This window comes from Taeniopygia guttata, chromosome 4 (assembly GCF_048771995.1).
Source record: "Taeniopygia guttata chromosome 4, bTaeGut7.mat, whole genome shotgun sequence".
In the NCBI taxonomy this organism is placed as follows: Eukaryota; Metazoa; Chordata; class Aves; order Passeriformes; family Estrildidae; genus Taeniopygia; species Taeniopygia guttata.
In genome coordinates, this window is record NC_133028.1 from 28,212,022 (window position 1) to 28,233,798 (window position 21,777).

The 21,777-nt window shown below is 35.0% G+C and overlaps 1 protein-coding gene across 14 annotated transcripts in view; it reads right to left on the minus strand.

Moving 5' to 3' along the window:
• SGCZ (sarcoglycan zeta) overlaps window positions 1-21,777 on the minus strand; it is a 393,854-nt gene that overhangs the window by 108,636 nt on the left and 263,441 nt on the right. The window lies entirely within an intron of this gene.

A 21,777-nucleotide genomic window follows, 5' to 3' on the forward strand; every position in this document is an offset into this window, starting at 1 on the left:
AAAATGATTTTGCACAGCAGTAGAAATTCAAGATTTTTTACCCTGAGAATCTTACTCTATTCCTTACAGAAGAGTAATTTTTCACTGTACAGCCAGTGGAGTTTAACTTGATCCACTTAAGTGCAAAATAAGCACATTTAAACTAATTGCTAATTACATATTTCAACACCATTGTTGACTCTAGTGTACTGGAACAATGAGAACTTGCACTTTTTCTCTGCTGCCTGAACTGTGAGGCAAATAACCTCTGCCTACTGGGTTAACAGCTGGGTATTAGTCCTCGACTGCTATAGCTGAATTATCAAATAATGCTTCTTAAGAATGTGATTATATATGTTAAAGTATTTATCTTAAGTCAAGTAATGTTTATACAAATATTTTCACATGGAAAATTTCAGGTATTTGTGGGCTTTCTAACAAAAAGTGCAAAATGAAACAGTGATACCTGTTTTTGAAAAGGAATAAAGAAATTAGAGCTTGTTATGGAATGTGTAATCTTTAAGAAAAAGTAAGTCTGGATTTGCTCAATCCTATAGTAATAGAATATAAAATTTTAATAGGAAAGGATAACCTGGGAAAATACAACAAGCACGCTCGAGTTTTTGTCAGTGAATAAATTTTTAACAAGAATTAGGTATTTTTTTTATTTATTGATTTGGTTATAAACATGTTTTCTAACTGAAAAGGCAAATTCAATATTTTGTTTTACCTGCTTCTGTGGAATGTTTGTGACTGACACACATAAAATATATTTACAAGAAAAAAAGGGAAGGAGGGAAAAGGAGAAAAAAAATAAACACAAAATACCCAAAAATGTAAAATCAAGCTTTCAGAAAACTAGAAATGCTGAAATTAAAGTTGCCTAAGAACTTCCATCTGCTGTATCTTGCAAGCACATTTAGGATAAAATTATGTATTTATATTTGATATTTACCCTCCTGAATCTCAGCTTATTCCACATAGGGTTGGAATAAGCCTATTATTCCAAATAACGCAAACCTCAATCAGGAGCTACTCACTATTTTGCTTTCACGTCATTATTTTCTTTGCATTTGTTGTACTCTGTTAAAACTCTGCTGTGAAGACAGTACTGTCAATATTCTTCTAGACTTCTGTTCACATAAGTGTTTATTACTAAAGTTATATAGTTCCTCACAACTATTAATTAATTTTCAAAATACTTTCAGTAGCTTCATATGGTGGTACTGTTCTTTTGTTACTGACAGAGATCTAAAGCACAAAATCAATTTGTTCACTATTTTTTGATACTTATCATATTTTCTCTGTTTATTTTCAGCAGTAGGAGGTTAAATTGTACAGCAAGATTAAACTGCCAGGGTCTCAGAAACAAAGTATTCATAGAGCCTACTGTGTCCATAAAGACTTTCATTTTTCTGAGTGATCTTTCTAGGTAGTCATTCTTTACTCCTTCAGCAGAATCCAACGATTGAATGCAGACAGGCTCTGCACAGACAGAAGCACTCTAGATTCAGTAAAATTACATGATTCAACACAAAAAGACAGACACTACATTCTTGAGCCTAAGTCACAAAAGGTGTTATTAAACTGGAATAGGGTGACTGCAACTTCAATTCCTTGATAAACACAATAATCTTCCAGACAATTCCTGAAGTGTGTAATGACCGACACGAAATAAGTCTGAATAGTAAAATACAGAAAATAATCAGATGTGTACTATTACAACATGTTTAATGAAGATGACCCCATTAAAAGAATTACTTCTCAGTATGTTTTTTTCATCAATAACCCCTCCATCAAGTTTAAACAGGTATTGGAATAAGAGGAGTTTCTTGTTTCATTTGGTTAAAACTATGCTGTTAAAGAGATAATTTCAAGGGTTTTCAGATCTAACACAACTTGGGTTAAAAATTTATTAAAATTAAAAAGATTAATCAGAGGAAGGTCCTTCTGCTTGTTTCCCAAATAAACTCTATAAAGTTTAGGTTTCTCAGACAACATGTACAACTTCCCATGTTTCTCATTTAGATATGAAACAAACCCACACTGATCCTGCCTCACTTACGTTGTTCTTTTCCCTCAGACATGAAGAAAAACAACCCCTTAAAATCTATAAACATATCTTATAGAGATTGTAAAAAAATCAAACATCACTATAAATATTTTATTCTTAGAGTACATAAAATTTCAGTTATTAAAAGAAGAAATTCAAATAAGAAGGTATTAAAATATGTACACCAAGCATTTAGTTTATGCTGTTGTCTTAAAACTGCAGCAACCTAAGGAAGAGTTTTACTGACTTTGAACACTACATTAAAGTCAATGAAGTCCTAAACTATGCTTACTATAAATCTGTGATAATGAGAGTATAAATTTGAATCAGAACATAAAATAACTCCCCAGAAAAATATTCCTGGAGGCAAACAACAACACTGACATTCAGAATTTTTTCAAGCTTTGACCTGCTTATAAACAGGCAGATATTTATGTTCTTCGATGATTCTGTAAATGGTATATAAGAAAACTAGAGCTTAATTCACACTGTCTTTAAACAGGCATGATGAGCTTTCAAAAGATTAAGTTATTTCTTCACAATGTGCTGAGAATTAAACATGGGTGTATTACTTATACAGCCTGTAGAATTTCTGCCCAATAAACTCTTACAGCAGCATGTTTTATGATAACTACAAATATAAAGTATATGCTATGAATACTTCTCAAGAACTATAAATACTCCTCAACAAGTCAGGAAGCTGGCTAAAACTACAAGCTGCAGTAGCCTATCTACAACCTAAACTACTACAACTAGTCCTGGACTACACATATTGCTATCTAATGGAATATGTGGTGGTGTGCTTTCTTTCTTTTATTAGTCTTTCTCTTGTTTTTCCATCTTTCTTTTTTACTGTTATTAGTTTAAGCACTAAGACATTCTAAAAAAAAAAGAAGAGGATAAGGAATTCTACACAAATTGCTGACAAACCAGAAGTGTGCAAGAACAAGCTTAGGTATCTACAAAATAGAGCCAGACCTCTGTGACATAGATGACAACAACTGGAGACCTAGGACAGGATTCACTTGGCTGGCTTAGAAGGGCAGCAGAAACTACTAAATGGGCAGTTTTGAAGCCAAGCTGTGGAATATTTCAATTAGAAATAACATATTGTATGTCAGTAACTATATCTTATAAACTCACTCCACCCAGATGAAATAACATCTCCTTGCATGAGATCAAACCCAGACCTTTAATGTTACAAAATTCTGCAAATGTATCAATAACACTGCTATATGAAAGACATTAAAGTGCATAAAACATCTGCAATTCCTGCGTAATACCACAGAATTCAAAATTCCTTGGTCTGGAGAAAAGAAGTTGGAAGGTATGATGCTCCAGGAATGAAAACTCTCATGTAAGGTGAGAACAGTGCTGTGATAAATCCTCCAGTGATTTTTCATGCATCTCATGAAGTGGGCAGTGGGAAGGCAGTAAAGAACTCTGCTAACTAAAATGCAGGCTTGTTTCTTTGGATCATGAACTTACATGCAGTAGCACAGTGAAAAGCAAATGGAAGTGTTGGTTATTCTGGACTGACTAAAACTTTAATAAATAGTTTTTTGTATTTCAAGTTTGCATGGTATTTCTTCTGACCTCCTTAATAATAACAACATACACCAAATACGTGTTTCAGTACTTTACAGCTTTTACTTTACAAGCAGTTGTTGGGTCAGGAATTCATTCTTATCAAATAATATTCGAGGTTTTCAAAAGTTCTGATGTTAGATGTGATATCCTGCAAGTTTTCTGAGTATATATTTCAGCCCAAACTGTCTTCAAAAGCTCACATTCTGAAGAAGGAATCATTACACAAAACAGGGAGGGGGAAAGTGATAATAATAGAAAAGTAGGGTTTAAACAAAGTGCCTACATCAGATATCCTATAAATTAATAAGCATTCAATGTCTGTTACCTTGTAGGCATCATAGCACAAGATGAATATGAAATGGAATTTGGATGATGTGGATGCACTGGTATGAAAAAGCACAGATGAAACATCTAAGCCTACAAACATGCCATGCCAAATTAAAAAAAAAAAAATAGGGTATGATATCAGGAGAAAGGTGACTGAACCAATGTAGCAGCAGTGAATTATGAGGAGATGGAAAAAGAATACTGAACTTGATAGGATAGCACAAAAAAGTAGGTAATGTAAAGGGACAGCACTGGGGATGGTTAGGAAGATAAAATATATTAGCAGCTATATTGTTGATAAAATGGAAGATGCACACAAAAGATTGGAAGGAAGATGACAAAGGAAATTATTTTTATTGTATTCAAACATGCAAAAAACTGGATTTAATAAACAGAGCTGGAAAAATAAATCTATTTGGAGAAAAATGGTGCTTGGATGTGATTATGGATGTGCAACTGAAGTAAAAACTGAAGGCAGCAGTCTTGCATAAACAAAATGGGTAGTAGTATAAGCAACAAAACCAGAGTATTTTCCTGGATTACTAGGAAAGATAACTGAACTTCAACAGCCAAAAATAAAGGTAAAATGATAGCAAGCTATTCACTAGAATGGCAAAAATCTGGATTGATGGAAACACCTGCCTGTATCCATCTGCTGACAATAATAGATAGCATCTACAATGCTGACACTATGTAGATATCAGGGAAGAAATTACTGTAGTACAGTGCAGCAATGTTTAAAGAGAAAAACTAAGGAAAAAAAATTAAAAACATTAAAAATAAAGAAAAGTCAGACTACTATCCAAACTAACTAGAATTAAAATTCCTTGAATACGTGCTACTTTAGAATGGTTTTTGAAAGTGTGGTTCTTCAATCATAAACTACCTATATTTATATAAAATATATACCTATCATGGCAATAAGATGAAACCCCCATTTCATTTTTAAATTTTTGATTTCATTGCATCATAAGGGGAGTTATGCTATTTTTCATTCAAACATAGATGTGTCCTTTAATATCACCATTGTGAGGCTGTTCACTATTGTCTTTGAAAGGTTGTGGCAGCCAGAAGAGGTACCTAAGAACTGAAAGAAAGCAATTGTCACCCCAGTCTTCAAAGAGAGCAAGAAAAAGGACCTAAAGAATTACTGGCCAGTCAGACGATCTCAATCCCTCGAAAGCTGATGGAGTGTCTCATTCTGGAAATCATCTCTATCCATGTAGGTGACAAGAAGGTGATCAGGAGCATGGATTCACTAATGGTAAATGGTTTGATGTCTTCTACAAAGAAAAAACTACCTGGAGGGACGAGGGGACAGCAGTGCATATTGTCTACCTTGACTTCAGCAAGGCTTTTGACACTATTCTCTCACAATATTCTTGTAGGCAAACTCAGGAAGTGAAGTCTGGATGAGCAGACACTGAGGTGGATTGAGAACTGGCTGACCACAGAGAGTCACTATCAGTGACACAGGTTCTGGTTGAAAGCCTGACACTTGTGGTGTCCCCCATGATTCAATATTGGAGTTGTTTAACTTATTCATCAATGACTTGAATAAAGGGGCAGACGCCTCCTCAGCAAGTTTGTTGATGAAACCAAGCTGGGAGGAGCAGCCAATACCCCAGAGTGCTGTGCAGCCCTTCAGAAGGGCCTTGACAGGCTGGAGACATGGGCAGAGAGGAAATTCAGTGAAGGCAAGTTCAGGGTCCTGCCCTGGGGAGGAGCCACCCCATGTACCAGCACAGGCTGGGGATTGACCTACTGGAAAGCAGCTTTGTGGAAAAGGACCTTTGGGTCCTGGTGAAAACAAGCTGTGCAGGAGGCTGCAGTATTGAGTGTGGGTGTGTTTGATTTGTCCACATAAATTGCAGTTTATTTAATCCACTTCCCTGTGCTTGAGTCCTGGTTGTAATTTCAGCGCAGAATTTTAAGATAATTTAGTCAGCCTGAAAATTTAATCACACATTATTCTTTTATTTTTTAAGTAAGTGATTGCCTGACTTCAGAAAGAAAAATTAAAAACTGATATAAGAGGACAACAAATATGCTCTGTACAGAAGCAGTCAACATTGTCGATAAACCTGTAAAAATTTTTACCTATAAGAAAAAAAAAAATACAGTCCCATTGGTTTGTTGTGTACACATATGATAATTAAAATAGAGAAGTGGGTTGGACATTTTTCTAGGAATTTCTACAAATAAGTTTTAGGACCTACCCTTATTGTGTATTCTAGTGAAATACAATGAACTAATGCAGTTTTGTCTAGATTTTGAGAAGTAAAAATATTATTTGGGTTGTCAGTCACATGCAGGAAACTGCTTGTGTTAATGCAATTATGTGTTTTGTGCTTTTCATGTTTGCACTTTGCCCTGGCACAATCAAAATCTCAGCTCTTGTGACGCTTAATCTCTAACTGGGGCAGCAGAAAAAACAAGTGCTAAACAAGCATTAGTAACTATTCTGGCAGCATTTATACCTATTGAAAACTAATAAAACATGTCTTGAATTGAGCTGTGGGCATAGTGGAGAGGTTCTGTGAAGAATATTATTCTCTTACAATATAAGTCAGCTCTACCTTAGCTACTACAGACATAATGATTTGCTTTTCTCTTGTTCTTTCCCTTAAAGGCAGATTCTGCATCTTCTTTAGGCAAGTTACTATATTGCCTCTATCTTTAAAAGAATTTTCTTCATACATAGCCTGAAACTCCAGTGCTATAATGCAATTACTTTTGTTTGCCCTTCAGATACATAATTGCTTAGACTAAATAAATAATCACAGTTCATTTTCTTTGTATATTATTTTGCATCTTAACGCTTCACATTGCTCCTAGTCTGCCTTTATCTCCCATGTCTAAATAGAATTAAAAAGCCAGAACAAGAACAGCTTGTGAACACTTACCCTGGCTAAGCAGAGAAAAATTATCTCACTTGTTGATTTCAGCATGTCTGGTATTTCTGCAATATTATTCTGATTGATGATATGCTACAAATCAGATGTTGTCATCAGAATAAATGAATTTAGATATTGGATTCCACAAACTGGCTAGATTTTTATGTACTTATTAGAGTACATACCCTGTCTGTGAAAGGGACAACTTTTTTTAAGCTCCTTAGTACATGATAACTAGTCTATTGCTATAATAGAATCAAATTGTTATCTAGAAAAGAGCAATCATTAGAGCAATCTAGTTAATACAAGTAATAAAAAACTTAAAGGAAAAAACTGAATTTGCCTTCCAAATCTTTAATACCAACATTCTTTGTCCCAAAATAAGTTTTTAATATTAAAATCCATGCTGCTCCCTCACAAAAGACTGAGAGCCATTTTAAGACAAGTTTCACAAGCTTGGACTTTCATCTGCAGATCTGAGTCCTAGATTTAAAATGTTCCCTGATTTAGATTTCAGCATCCAAAGAAATTTGATTCTAATTTTTTACTTTCTTATATTAAAGCACGTGTACCTTCCGAAATATTTTGCTATACTTTGACTCTGTATTTTTTATAAAGACTTCATGAGCCATACCCTGGAGTTACTGAAGCACCCACAGCCAAGAACATCCTTCAGTAGTTCCCTGGACTGGCACTGTTATTTAGCAAAGTGTGCTTTTCTTACAGTAAAACAAATATCATTAAGTAGGACCTATTACACGGTTTCCTTGATCACATTGTAGCATTACAGAAAACATTTTCAAAGCAGTCCAGTTTAAGAAACCTATTAATGTCAAAATGCAAAATGATTATTTTCACATGGGGGAAAAGTTTTTTATCAAACAATTTTACGATTCAAGAAGTGTGACTATATAACACTGCAGCTTTAATATTATCTAAGTTTAGACAGTTACTTAGTATTACAGTAAAAACATTGCATGCTTTTCAAATGAACTTCTACACATCTTACACTAAACAAAACCTTGCTCCATTCATACACTCAATAAAATAAATGGGACAAAGAGCAAAGTAGCTTGTGGCAGAGATCCATCTTGTGCTATCAGGGCAAAGAAAATGGAAGTGTAAGAAATGCCACGAAGTTGTTTAAAAATAGCTGCTCTTTTATCTAACAGCCTGCTCAATAGAATACTCATCTCCTAAATGATAGCTTTCAGCTCCTTCTCTGCAGTGCAAAGGGAGTAAAAATACTAACCTTCAGTTTTCTAGGGAGCATTAAAACTGCAATGGAAAAAGGACCTACCTAATTTCTTTGCATATAGCTCAGCATGGAAAAAATCATTAAAAAGTTATCAGTTATGTTGGCAAAGGGGAGAAGCCTTGTAAACGGGATATTTTCACATGAAAACATGACAAAAAAGATGTACTGCATCATTTTGAGGGATGATAGTGTGTTCTCAGATATAAATTTCCTACGACGTGTCTAAACTGATCACAGAAGCACAATGGAAGATAAGCATTTGTGAATCAACACTTCAATGGCTTACTGACTTTCATAACAGGGAAACTTTGGGGACAGATTGGAGAAGGGACTTTGGAAAAAAGTTTATTAGCACAATTCACGCCCTTAAAAGCCCAGCATGAGAATCACCTTTGTCATCAGATCATTTTCAGCCTACAGCTCTGAGGGTGCAGGCTGGACACAGAGCAGCAACCTGCTGTCATGCCCACAAAGGAGCTGTGGAGGGAAATTCTTCAGTTCAGGTTCTGTGCTGAAATCAGGGAACACAGACCTATATCTTCCAAAAGTAGAAATCAGGAAAGAAAGTGTCTTTGAATGTTCCCTTTAGGAAACTAGCAAAAGACCTATAAACAAAGTGGTAAAACAGAGAAGCCCATATGATACAAAAGGATATCAGTAATATTAGGCATGAGGAATTCCAGTGAAAAAGTGATTGATCAACTGGAAAGGAAAGCAGGAATGCCAGACATGGAGGTTGAAATGGACACTCTCCAAAGCAGCAGATTAAAGAAGCAAATGGTCCAATCCCCAACAGCAAGTGTAGAACCCATCTCAATGCTAGCAGAACAGAAGCTATAGGTCACTTACACCAAGAATCATGAGTTAGACTGGATTTCAGATTCACCAGCCACCTGATCATTACCTCATACAGCTGATTTGTAATGATAGTAGTAATATAACAATATAAAGAGAGAAAGAGTTTGAAGAATTCAAATTCACGTAGTGCATCTTGTTGAGGAAGAACAGAAAGGGAGCATGGATGAATCCACTTGTTTTGATGTTCAGACCAAAAAGGAGAAAAAACTGCTAAGTGACTGCAAAGGCCATGTACAAACTTAAAACAAAACAAAACAAACCTCAAATAACATTACCACTTTGAGATTTCCCTCGAAGATCAGAAGGATCAATTAGATAATGTATCTGTGAAGAGTAAACCAGAGCACAGACTTCAGTGATAATAAAGGTTATTGGCTAACGTCTTTTATGAATACAACAGGAAACAGGATGAAGAGGAAGCTCCTGAAATGCTTTCTTGAGGAGTAATAAGGGTGGATAGGCACTGCTTTCCATTTGGCTCCAATTAACAGAGAATGAAGAGTGAATGGGAAGATTAAGTGGTAATGTAGTTGAGATTGGTCACAAAAGGACAAAATTCTTGAAAGTTAGATTAGAAGGAAAATAATTCAAAATAAAAGCAGTGTTTTTTAAGAAGGCAAACAGCAGTGAAAGGACTCTTACTTAAAATTTCCTTTGAGACTTGCCGAAGGTGAAAAAGAAATTAGAGTGAAGTGGTGGCTCTTCAACAAACTAATTTACCCAAAGGAGAAGAAAGGCTTCTGATAGATCCTGAAGAATACTGGCATTTCTTAAGCATTTTTTCCTTAATTCTAAATTTTTTCTTTAGTCAAAAGGTCAAAATAAATTGGTTTTCTGTTTTAATTGGTGCACCAGTGATAAAGGATTAAGATCCTGCAAGGAAAGGATGAGTGCATTTATGAATAGTTGTATAACCTAGGTGTTTTCAAGCCTACTGAGTGAAATGAACTTCATCTTGAGGTATACAAAATCAGCAAATGATAAAATATTAGCTAAAAGGTGTCTACAACAGTGACATAGCTCAGAGCAGTAGAGTGCAGCAATCCCTCAATTCCCCACTTACTCCATGTTGGCTCACACTGTGGGGCAGTTTTTCTGCATGTGAAGGGGATTCCTTTTGGATGAAATTAAATCAGAAGATCTGTTCAAAGTTCAGCAACAGTCTCTAAAAGGAACAGAAAGGTCTGAATCAATGTGTGATCTGCAGCACAAGCAAGTCCCACAGTAAGTACCAAGTGCACATGCACCAACAGAATGTTCTCAAATCACAGAGACCTCCTGTGTTCTTCTGCTTCTTGTACCACTTAAAAGGCTAAAGGTCTCAAGGTCAGTAACCAGTTCACACAGATACCCTCAAGCTAAAGGTATTCTTTTATATTATAACAAGACCTCCTATGGTTGAATATATTTTCTTCTATCTTCAGCTGCTGTAATCTTCTCCAGCACTTTTCTAATTTGCTTGTCTCACCCGCCTGACTTTTTTTTCTTTTTCTAAATTAGCAACAGTTTCTCTTTTCCATCCCTCCTTCCCACCAATTTCTTTGGTCTCACAGAAGATTGAATACATTGCAGTCATAGTACCAGTCAAGGGTCTCAGCTGTGTCTCTTTGTGTCCCTAAGTTCTGCATCTACTGTCAGTTGTCCCCAAGATTTTGAACTTTCATCTGTCCAAATGCAAAACTGCACATCCTCTCTCATTTATCCTGCCTCTTGCTCATGACAAGAAACAACTGAGACATTGAAAGTCATAGCTTCATGGTATCTACTTGACCATTTGCCTCCACTACAAGACGTAAGATAACATCTCTTCCATTCTAGCCAATACCCAAACACAAACTTAGGAAGCAACAGGCTATGTGTTGAATTTAAATGAATAACTAAAATAAGACAGGCTTTGATGGAAAAGGGCATGAAAAGACCCATGTCACCTCTACTAAACAGATGAGAGCATTCTCTGGCACTTGCTGAAGCAACACCAGGAGGCCTGGACAGCTGAAAGCAAGAGTCTGTAAAATAGTAAAATAGCTTTCCTTTGGCTGTCTTTGAGCAATATGTATAACAGGGATGTTTTTCCCAGGGCACCATAGCAATCATAAAGTAAATAAATATGCATACCTATACTCTAGCTTTTGGGTCCTTGGTATAAACTGTTTTTTCTACTGATCTATTCCTATTGCACCACAGTAGTTTTTTGCTGTGTGGCTCATAATTATACAGCCTATGAGTACAAAGTCTGTGAGAGCTCATTAAGGATGGATGAGAGCAAACTGTAAAGGTGAAAACTAGAAGGTGGAATTGGCATTTATCTTTTAAAAGGCAAAAGAGTGGCAGTAAAGATCAACTTACCTTGAATCCTTTGAAAAAGATCATGAACTCTACCAAAAATATAATCAAACAAGCTATTTGTAGGAAGCTGGAAGATGCCCATGAGATATAAGAGATGCAAAAGCAATGAAAACCAAAACAGAATAAGGATGACACAAGGGACAATGCAAATAAGCATTAAATAATAAGAGAGGGGGGAAATTAGAGACAAATTAGATACAAAGAAGGGCTAAAATTGATGACATTGTTCAAACTGGTGAAGAGAAAGTAAGCACACAATAATAAAACATGAAAATACATTATTTGAACTTGCAATGAAGGAACTGAGAATCAGCTGGGTGTCAGTAGAATATAGGAACTGGACCAGAAAGATCTTGAAAGGTTGTGCAATAAATATTTTAAATAATTTTTTTAACCGATATTTCAAGAATGATGCACAGTTTAAGATATGTTGCAGCAAAGGGTGGAGCAGTTGACTTTTGTAAACCTTTTCCTGACATTCTCTCTATAATTCTTTTTAGATTTCCATGCAGAAACTATTACACACAGTATGTATCTTCACAAGATGTCTCATCTTTGAGGAAATCCTTGTATAAAAGGCATTAAATTCTGTTTTAAGCTCACTCTGTAACACTACATATATCTAAGCCACGCAATTAAAGAAAAGTCAAAAGATGGTAGAATACGTTAAAATTTATACTTTATTATGTTTTGCAGAATATATTTTTAACATTTTTACTGTATAGACAGTGTTTTTATGAGTCTATCCACAGAGAAATGGAAATAAGAATGCTGTTTCCAAGCAACATCTTACAGATGTCCAAATGCAGCATATCTGGATATATTTCCAAACATTTTTAATATTAAAGAAACAACAACAAACCCCAAAACAAAGTCAGAAAAAAACCCAAATAAAACAGTCCCCAAAAAAGAAAGATGATTATAAGTGATGAAGAATGAAGTGTATCTGAATTTTCAGTGATTACCCTTCTGGTTATAGGTATCATAATTTGTTCTAATATTGCCCTTGAATCCAAACAGAAGAATATTTAATATGTAAGTTTCAGCACTAATTGCCAACTTCATTATTTAGGGAAATGTTTCTACACTTATTTGGTATAAGAACTACACTTGCCTTGACTGTTTCAGGATTATGATAAAATTACTGTAGTGATCACCAATAACTGACAGTTTTACTGGATTGCTAGATAACAAAGTACCTCTTTCTAGTCTAAATAACTGACATAATCTATATGATTATGTCTCACATATATAATCTATATGTGTGAGGCAGCTTTTGTGGAAGAAGTATTAGAAACAATAGAACAAGCATAATTTCTTACTGTGCAGATAGGCAGTTTCGAGAATACCTGCATAAGTTGTTCTGTAGTGCAATTAAATATGCAGGAAATTATTTACATACTTCATTTACTTATATTCCTCAACACTCACAAGAGAAGGGTAAGAAGGGTCCTTTTTTAGATACGGACTGGAAAACAAAAGACAAAAGGCCCTGAAAAGGACTGACAATAAACTGAGGGCAATCTGTTTATGTTCTTTTAACAGAAAACTGAAATGAAACCCCAGAAAGCACAAATCTAGTTGTGAGTAGTGTATCACTGTTCACACTGCAAAATAAAGATATCCACATGCCATAGTCAGACCTAAGTGCAGCAGTCAAATAATAAAGCAAGAATTACTCAAACAGAGGAAAGGGCATCAAGCTTTCAAAAACATAATATATTATATTTGATCTGCCTGTTATGCAAACCTATAAACTTATCTCACATATATCTGAAAAAAAGGTCTAAAAACCATGGAAACTTAGATGTGTGTCTTGGATTACAGAAAATATTTTCATGCAGCATCAGTAGTGGTGTATGTGTTCCTTCAGTCTATTAAAACAACAATAGAAACACAGGATCATTGCAACTGGACTGCACCTCTGGTGTTTAACTCATCCAGCCTAGCAGGTGCTCACAGCAGCTTGCTCAGGACATTATCTACTTTGAACTCTGACTGCTTCCAAGGACTGGAAGACTAGAACTCTACTAGCTCCTTCTTTCAGTGCCTGATCAACCTTACAGAAAAAAAAAAAAAAAAAACCAAAAAAAACCCCAAACAACCCCAAAAAAAAACCCCAAAAAAACAAAACCAAAAAAAAAACCAGGTGCTTTGGGTGCATTTTACTTAAATTTGAAAGCTAAGGATTTTATCTCAATTTTTTCATTACAAAAAGAGAAAGAGAATAGAAGGCTCAAGGTTCAAACCTGGAATATGCCAAACTAACATGAAGCTCATACAGTGAAATGAAGGTGTCCCTCATGCCCATTATGTCTTCTCAGTATTTCAGCAAATACATGCAGTATAATTTTCAGTATCTGAGTTTTAATAACTTAATAAAGTTTTAAAAATTATATACATGTGGCAAAGGATAAGATCTAGTGCTTTGCCTTTTTATTTTTCTCCCTAGTGAAAATCAACCCTATAATGACAGCCTGGTCAAATGTGATGTTTATTTCAAACTCTTATAATAGAAGCTAAGAGTTATCATAATATTCACACAGAAACAGAGACCTGAGTTGATTCCTTTAGGAATTTAATTTTACTTAGTCATCCTTACACTGAGGCTGCCCAGAGCTTTGAAGTTTTTTTCTCAGACAAATATTGACTTTTGGTGCCATGATACAAAGCTACAGATAAGTCATAATTTAGGTTGGTACTACCTTCCACTGTATCATGTGCACTTTTCTACAAATGATCAAGAAGCTACCTTAACAGGTCCAATAAATGCTATATGAAGACTGAAAAGCATCCTAACTCTGCATTTCTGAACATATCTTTATAAATCCAAAGTTTGCAAACATTCAGGGCCATGTTAGCCCCTATCTTTACCATAAAAAATTCACATAATAATGAAAAAAGTAGAAGGAAAAATGTGTTGTTAACCTCAGCTCCCACAATCAAAGCTCCTGGTTTCCAACATTATAAAGAGCTTAAAGAAATTAATTATATCAAGAACTTAGACATTTTCAGAAAGGCACCTTTTCCAGAACATTTTCAGATTTTAATTGCATATTTCATTGCTATTTCATAAGCATCACACTGACAGATGTGGTCACATAATAATGAGTATCTGCACTATTATATAGCACTCTAGGAAGACAAGATTGCATTGGCTGAAGCATCCTACATTACAAACAAGTTTTCTTGAATCCAAGACTCTACAGTATATTTTGAGAATGAATATAACAATTGCATGATGAATTAAAGCAGCCAGCAAATTATGTTAGAAAGAGGAAAAAACTCCAAACTAACCAGAAAAACAAATATGAACATGGAGTAAATAAAGGACTACATTAAAACAAGCAACATGGTACCAAAATCCCAAATGCTCTTTTGCCTTATAATCATTAACATGCACTATTTTAGCACATTTCTCAAATAAATCTGGTATCTTATCTTTACAGATTTTGAGATAAAATATATGCAGTACCATTCTGAAATTACAGTCCAAGTTTACATGTATAAGAAATTAGATTGAATCAAGAGTAATAAAACAGAATGCTAATAGGTACACATTATATGTCTTTTTTTTTTTTTTTTTCTGCATAGGTATATCATACACATTTCAGTTTTAAATAATGAAAAAATGTTGGCAGGTCCATCTGTTTTGTTATTTCCTTTGGTACAGGCTAAATATAACACAGAGGTCTGGAATAGATTGTATGTTGTTTTATTAGGTAAATTTGATTTTGCATTGACATTAGTATGCATCAAAATTAATGGCTTTTTAATGAGAGTGCATGCTAATAGTTAACTAGAAATACTGAGAAGGGGTGAAGGCCTACATTTAAAAATTATTAATATGATAAACTTTTCAATAGTGCTATACATAAAACTGAGAACATGTGGTAAAAATAGAAAGAAAATAAAACTTAAACCAGTTTCCCTCTTCTTTCCATTCTGAGATTAAAATGAGAACAGCAAATACAGAAATAATATCAAGTCTGTAAGTATCCTCTCTAACTCCCCTATTCTCAAAGTATTTTTTTCCAGAAAATAAAATAAAGACTGAAAAAAAGAGTGAATACCACATCAGTATGATAATTTATCTACGAAAATAAAAAATACACAATGCAACTGTCTTTTTGATACAAGTTCATTATTAAATTATAGTTGAAAAGCAGAAAAAGCACATAACATTTCCCTGTACACACCAAATTAAAAAACACAAAGAAGAGGAGTTAAAACCATTTTTTTTAAATTATAAAAATATTTTCAAAAGGGAAGTTGCTAAGTAATTTTCTTCAGGAGTTACAAAAACTAATTTGAGTGAAAATTTATTGAGATAAAACCATTCAATGACAAAAAGAGGTCAGTATTTGTAAAGATACTTAAAATAACAGGATTCAAAGGAGTTTGTCCCAGACCTCAACCATCTAAAAAGAGTAATATATATTTTATTTTTATACAAACATTTAATATTATGTAGCAATGATATTGTTTCACCAATTGAAATACAGTATTTCACCAATTGAAATACAGTATTTCTCCATTGCCCCATAAGTGTGATCATGAAACAGCTGATAAAAAAATAATCCCCAACCAAACAAAACCCCCATAAACCCATAGAGCCTTAAACTAGCAAAATGGGGATTTTGATGTGTTCATTGTTCATTTCTCTCCCTTATTTACCTCATTTATCCTTATAATTTTTCTGCTTCTACTCCATGCCCATTTAACCCTGTTGTTTCATTCCTGTAAGTCTTTCCTGTAAGTCTCTTTTCATTGCTTGTTACTTGCTACTTACTGCACGGTTGACCTGCTTTTCATTCCTCATTCTTACTTAGCAATGACCTTGGTATTGACTAAACTTGCTGGGTTCAAAAAGCTCTCAGTAGGCTGACTTTGGCTATATTTGGGGCCTTTTGTGTGGTTTTTGGTTTTTTTGGTGGGTTTTTTGTTTGTTGGTTGGGGTTTTGTTTGGCTGGTTTGTTTTCAGGATTTTTGTGTGAAATCACCTTTATTTCTATGTGTACTAGATTACATTCCTTTCAAATACAGTAATTAGAAACTCTACACATTCCACAGTAGTTCTTGATCAACTCTATCATAACATCTTCTTCAATGTTATTACATGTTTTCAAAATTTTGTTAAAGGTAGATTATTTTTGATTGATGCCTAACAGCAGCCTAAAATACAGACCATTCTAGAACAATCATATAACTTACAGATCATTTCATAACAATTAACACGAACACTGAGCTATATTCAATTTTCAAAACACTTCAGTCACTTTATGAAGACTATAATTCCAGTCTGACTAATGACATTTCTGAGTCATATACACTTGAATAAATGGCTCAGTAAGTTCATCAGCCTGCATGTAAAATATCGCCATACTCTGCATAGTCAGCAAGAGATTTCTGTATGGAAATTTACATGTATACAGACAATGACAAACACCGCTTTAGAAGAAGTTTCTGACACAGTTCTTCTGTGTTCTTTTGTGGAATCTGAGGAAATACTTTGCAAGAACAAACCACTAGTTGAGTGAAAAAGGAAGGAAAGAGACCAACATGGTTGAGACCTGCTGATCAAACTAATGTAAAACAGGCAAATGCAAAGGCAGTGTAAGGAGGGACAGATGTCCTGGGAAGAGTAGAGGAATGCTGCCTGGCTATGTAAGAATGTGGTCAGGAGGGCCAAAGTACAGCTGGAGTTTAACTGGGCAAGAAATATGAAAAATAAGGGCTTCTACAGGTACGTCAGCCAGAAAAGGCAGGTCAAAGAAGGTGTGCCCCCACACGCAAAACTGACAATCCAGTAACAATGGGTGAATGGGTGAGGAGAAAACTGACACGCCACACATTTTTTTTGCCTCCAGTCTTCACTAACACCTTCTTTTCCCACATTTCTCCAGTGAGTGGACAGCAGGATTGAGACTGAAGTAGAAAGTTCCTCCCACTGTAACAGGAAATCCAGTTTGTGACCACAGAAACACAGCTGTGAACACAGTTAAGTCTATGGGACATGCATCCCAGAGTCCTGAAGGAATTGGCTAATGTAGCTGCCAAGCCATTCTCCATGATATTTGAAAATTAGAGAGGTGGTGAATGCCCCATCCCTGGAAACATTCAAGGATGTCAGGCATGATTGGTCTTTGACCCTTGCCTAGATGAAGATATCCCTGCTCGTTGCAGTGAAGTCGAACTAACTATCTTTTAAAGGTCCCTTCCAACTCAAACTACTCTATATCTTTTACAGCCCTACACTGCAAAATTTTGTTGAAGACTCAGATGAGGAGACGGAACACCCCGCCTGCCCCCCAACAAATCTATAGATGATGCTAAATAGGAATGATAAGTGAGGACCTGATAAATGCTGAATAGCAGAGCTGCAGAGAAGGGCAACAACAATCTCTACCAAACTGTTTCTACCAAGACACAAGGGAAGAATGACATCATGCATATAAACAGGCTGGTAAAAAATTTCCTAAGTATCAATCCTGCTGAAATACATTCAAGGCTTACAGCACATGCCAAATTAAATATGTGACCAGAGAAAAATTTCTATCCCTGTACCTGTTCCTGATGAGGTCATGCCTGGAATACATTCATTCCATCCCAGCTCAAGAGTGACTTAAAACCAAAGGAAGTTCTGTGCAGGGCTACTAGGATGGTCAGGATCCCAGAGAACATGACTTACAGGATGATGTTGAGGGAGCTGGAGCTATTTAGTCGGGTGAAGATGTGGAGATAGGGAGCTAGAACACAAATTTTAACTACATAGGGAACAGTTACAAAGATGTGGAGCCTCAGTTATGACAATATAACAAAGGTACACCACCACAAATTGCACACAAATCTCACACTGCTAGCCTGAGGCTGAACATTAGGAAAATCCATTTTTCTAGGAGAAGAGGACTGTGTGAGCACAATGTTGAGAAACACTCCATACTTGGAGGTTTTCAGGACACCAGCTGAACTTGCTCTGGTGTTCATGGCACTTGACACAGGAGGCTGGGACAGAGGACTTCCAGAGGTTTCGTCTATCAATATTCCCATGAATATTTGTGTGCAAAATAATTAATTGGAAGAATCTCTACAAATTTACTAAAAGAGGTATATGCTTTTGAAAAATGCTGCTTCCTGTAAGATAAAGCAATGTAGAAATGGAACAAAAATGTGACTAAAGAAATTAAAGCTTTGCATATAAAACAACAAGTTTTAAAAAGGAAATTAAATAATTTAGATGTGGTACGAAGGTCATACACAGCAGAAAGATAAAACACAGCAAGAGGTAGAGCTAAGAAAAAGCAAGCACCAGAAAAAGCAAGAGAGTTGTCATATGAAAATGAAAGAGAGGAGCAAAAATAAATTAAAACTTGGGGAAAAAAAACCAGCCTAGCTATGTAACTAATTTGTAGAATTCCATGCCAAAATTCAGCACTAAAGCACTGTGATTCAAAATATAAGCCCAGGATTATGTAATAGAAATTTGAAGCTGGAAAGAAAGCCATCCTGTTAGGATTTCAGGAATCAAGCATTCACCAACAGACTTTCTGAAATATTTCTTGCAATATGTACTGGCCACTGTTAGAATGTAGGGCAAGACAGTTCACTGGTGTCCCTGGAAAAGGCTTTGAAGGGTGGAAAGCCTCCCATATACAAAATACAGGTTCAGCGCAGCCTCTAACTTTTAAAAGGTTGACAGCCCTGAAGCAGCCGTGTGACAAGACCCAGGAGTTTGATCTTTCCATTTTTTCATAATAATAAATCAAGTGGTGATGCAATTTATTCCACTATGCCTTTTGAATTCCAGCTGGTAGAATTATGCCCTGTTAGCATAAAAACAATACATTATTACTGCCAAGTGCTATTTATCATTTCAGATAATAAATTCTTAGTGGTATTAATTATTTATAGGGCAAAGGCAACTCAACTATTAAAATGTAAAGTAAGGATGCAAAGTGTCCTTTGATGTATATCCTTTGACATACAGAAGTGTCATAAATCTTCCAGTTGAGTATTTTTCCAGTTTAAACCCATCAAGTTATATGAACTTATCAGAAGTGCTTTGTGCTGCTCAGTTTAAGAAAGACACCTATTCACTAGGTACTACAACGTGCTTTGCAACAAGATCAGATAGTTGCAGTTCACAGAAAGCATCTTGCCTGAGCATACTCCAAAGTCCTCGTTTTGGAGCTCACTTTGCAGTAGATAGGAATAACTGCCAACTGAGCTTGTACAAGCTTTCACAGGGAAGATTTTGCACTGCGCTTGCAAATATAGTAAACACACACACACACAAAGCATTTTCCACCAAGATGACAAAGCATCAAAGTTTTCTTCATAGGTAGAGGAATGGCATTGCTTTAATTAGAAACTACTGGTTACATAAAGCATTTGATATTCTAAACCATGATGGAAGTTATAAAAAATGAGAATTAGTCTGGCTTGTACATTAAGCCAGGTGTCTTTTTAAAATTTAAATAATTCTAAAGGAAGTTACTCTCTTCAAATAAGCAGAAGCATAATCAGGCAAAAAATTCTTTCTAGACATTAATATTTAGCTTTAGCAGCAATTATAATCTATAATAACATTTTTAAAACAGGAAACTGGGGAGGGGGAAGGCAAGTCAGGGAAGAATCAAATTTATGCAAAGGCTGGGAAAATTATTACTTTATTATATTTATATATAATTTATATTATTACATTATATTTCTGTAAGTTTAGATGACTATATTTTTTTAATTAGCTTTCAAATGCCCTTTTTTCTTCTGGTTAGAAATAGCTACAGAATCAAAAATATGTGAGTTGACTCTAGATCGGGGATGAATAAAATTACCCAAGAATCTTAACAAAATCTAGTGGTTGCACTGCACATTGTAACTCAGCAGGTTTCATGGAAATAAACATATCAGTAAATAGGTTTATCATGAACTACCTTTTCCTATCAAGAATATTATTTCAGAGATTTAGTTAGATGTAGAAAGAGTAATGCAAGACTTCAGTTGTACAGTCATTGCAACATGACTGTATATTCCCTTCACGTAACGTGTCTGATTCTTCTGCATTTGGCATTTTACATATATTATACAAAGCACATCCTTATATTATGTCATTTAACAGATGACAATAACACTGTAAGGGGTTTGTAGCTATGATTTCAGCTTAAAAGTAGCACCAGCAGGTGAGTTTGGAAAAAAATGTACTCCTTTTTACCTGAAGACAAGGAGTAAAATTTTCTCAGACTGATGCCACAGGGTAGGAGGTTTTTGTGTGGGTTTTTTGGGTTGGTTGGTTGGTTGTTTTTTCAATTGGGACACAGTTAGGAGACAATTGAGGGAATAAAACCATTTAGGTTTTAACAATAAAAAATTCAAGTTAGTACTGAGAGTTCAGGGAGTTTGAATCATTACATCCTGGGGTAAGAAGTAAGATTTTCAGAGATTGCATAGGCAGTGTATCTACAGAAGTATAGGTTTTCCTTGCCAAAAGAACACACAGCAGTGTTGCATAAAGATCTCCAATGGTATTCACTTTTTTGATTAATGGCGAGTTATCTCATAGCCTCCAATAAGTGAGACAGTATATCTAAAGAACAAATAAAAGCTCCTCTTCATTATGAGAAATAAATGGAGCTCCTTAAGCAATTTATTTTAAAATTCATTTTCAAACCACTGCATATGTACACAGTTGAGCATTAAAGTTTTTTGTCCTATTGTTTGTCCTTTGGGAATAAAAAGACAAGAAACACCGCAGTATTTTCATTGGGGCATCAACCCCAAATTAATTTCAAAGTCATTGGGGGTGTGGGGACATGAATGCGTGGGTGCTAAAGTTCTTCATTTTTTAATTTTGAAGGGTTTTTTGTTGATGTTGGGTTTTGGAGAGTAGGTGTTTTTAGGGGTTTTATTAGGTTTGAGGTTTTGTTTCTTTGTCTTTAAATATGTTCTACAGTAGTATGAGTCTCTTGCTACAACAGGTTATCCATTGTGACTTTTAATTTTTTTCTAAAGACTGTTTTTCAGGTTAACATTACTCAACCTGTTCCGAAATAAATTATTTTTGTCCCTAGTTAAATAACTTCCATGCAAGTTTTGATCTGTAGCTGGGTTTTGAGTTTTGTGTGTTTTAACATAACATTTGTATGAATGTTTGCTCCACATGATATTATAATGTACTATTAGCAATTTTTCATACTCAAAAATATTTACACATCGAATGTATATGTTATGTCCTATATGCAACTAATCTCTTGCATCAAATACAGATCATCTAATACTAAATAAAACATTACTAATAATAAAATCACTGAAGAGATTATAAAACACATTTATGCTCCAAGACTAACTAGATAGTTTTTAAACTAGTGAATGCATCTCTTGTTATTTCATTTTATATTGAATAAGAAAGGGTAACGAAGAATTATATCAAAAGCCCTGATTTCATTGATCACAACCATTTTATCAAGCAGTAT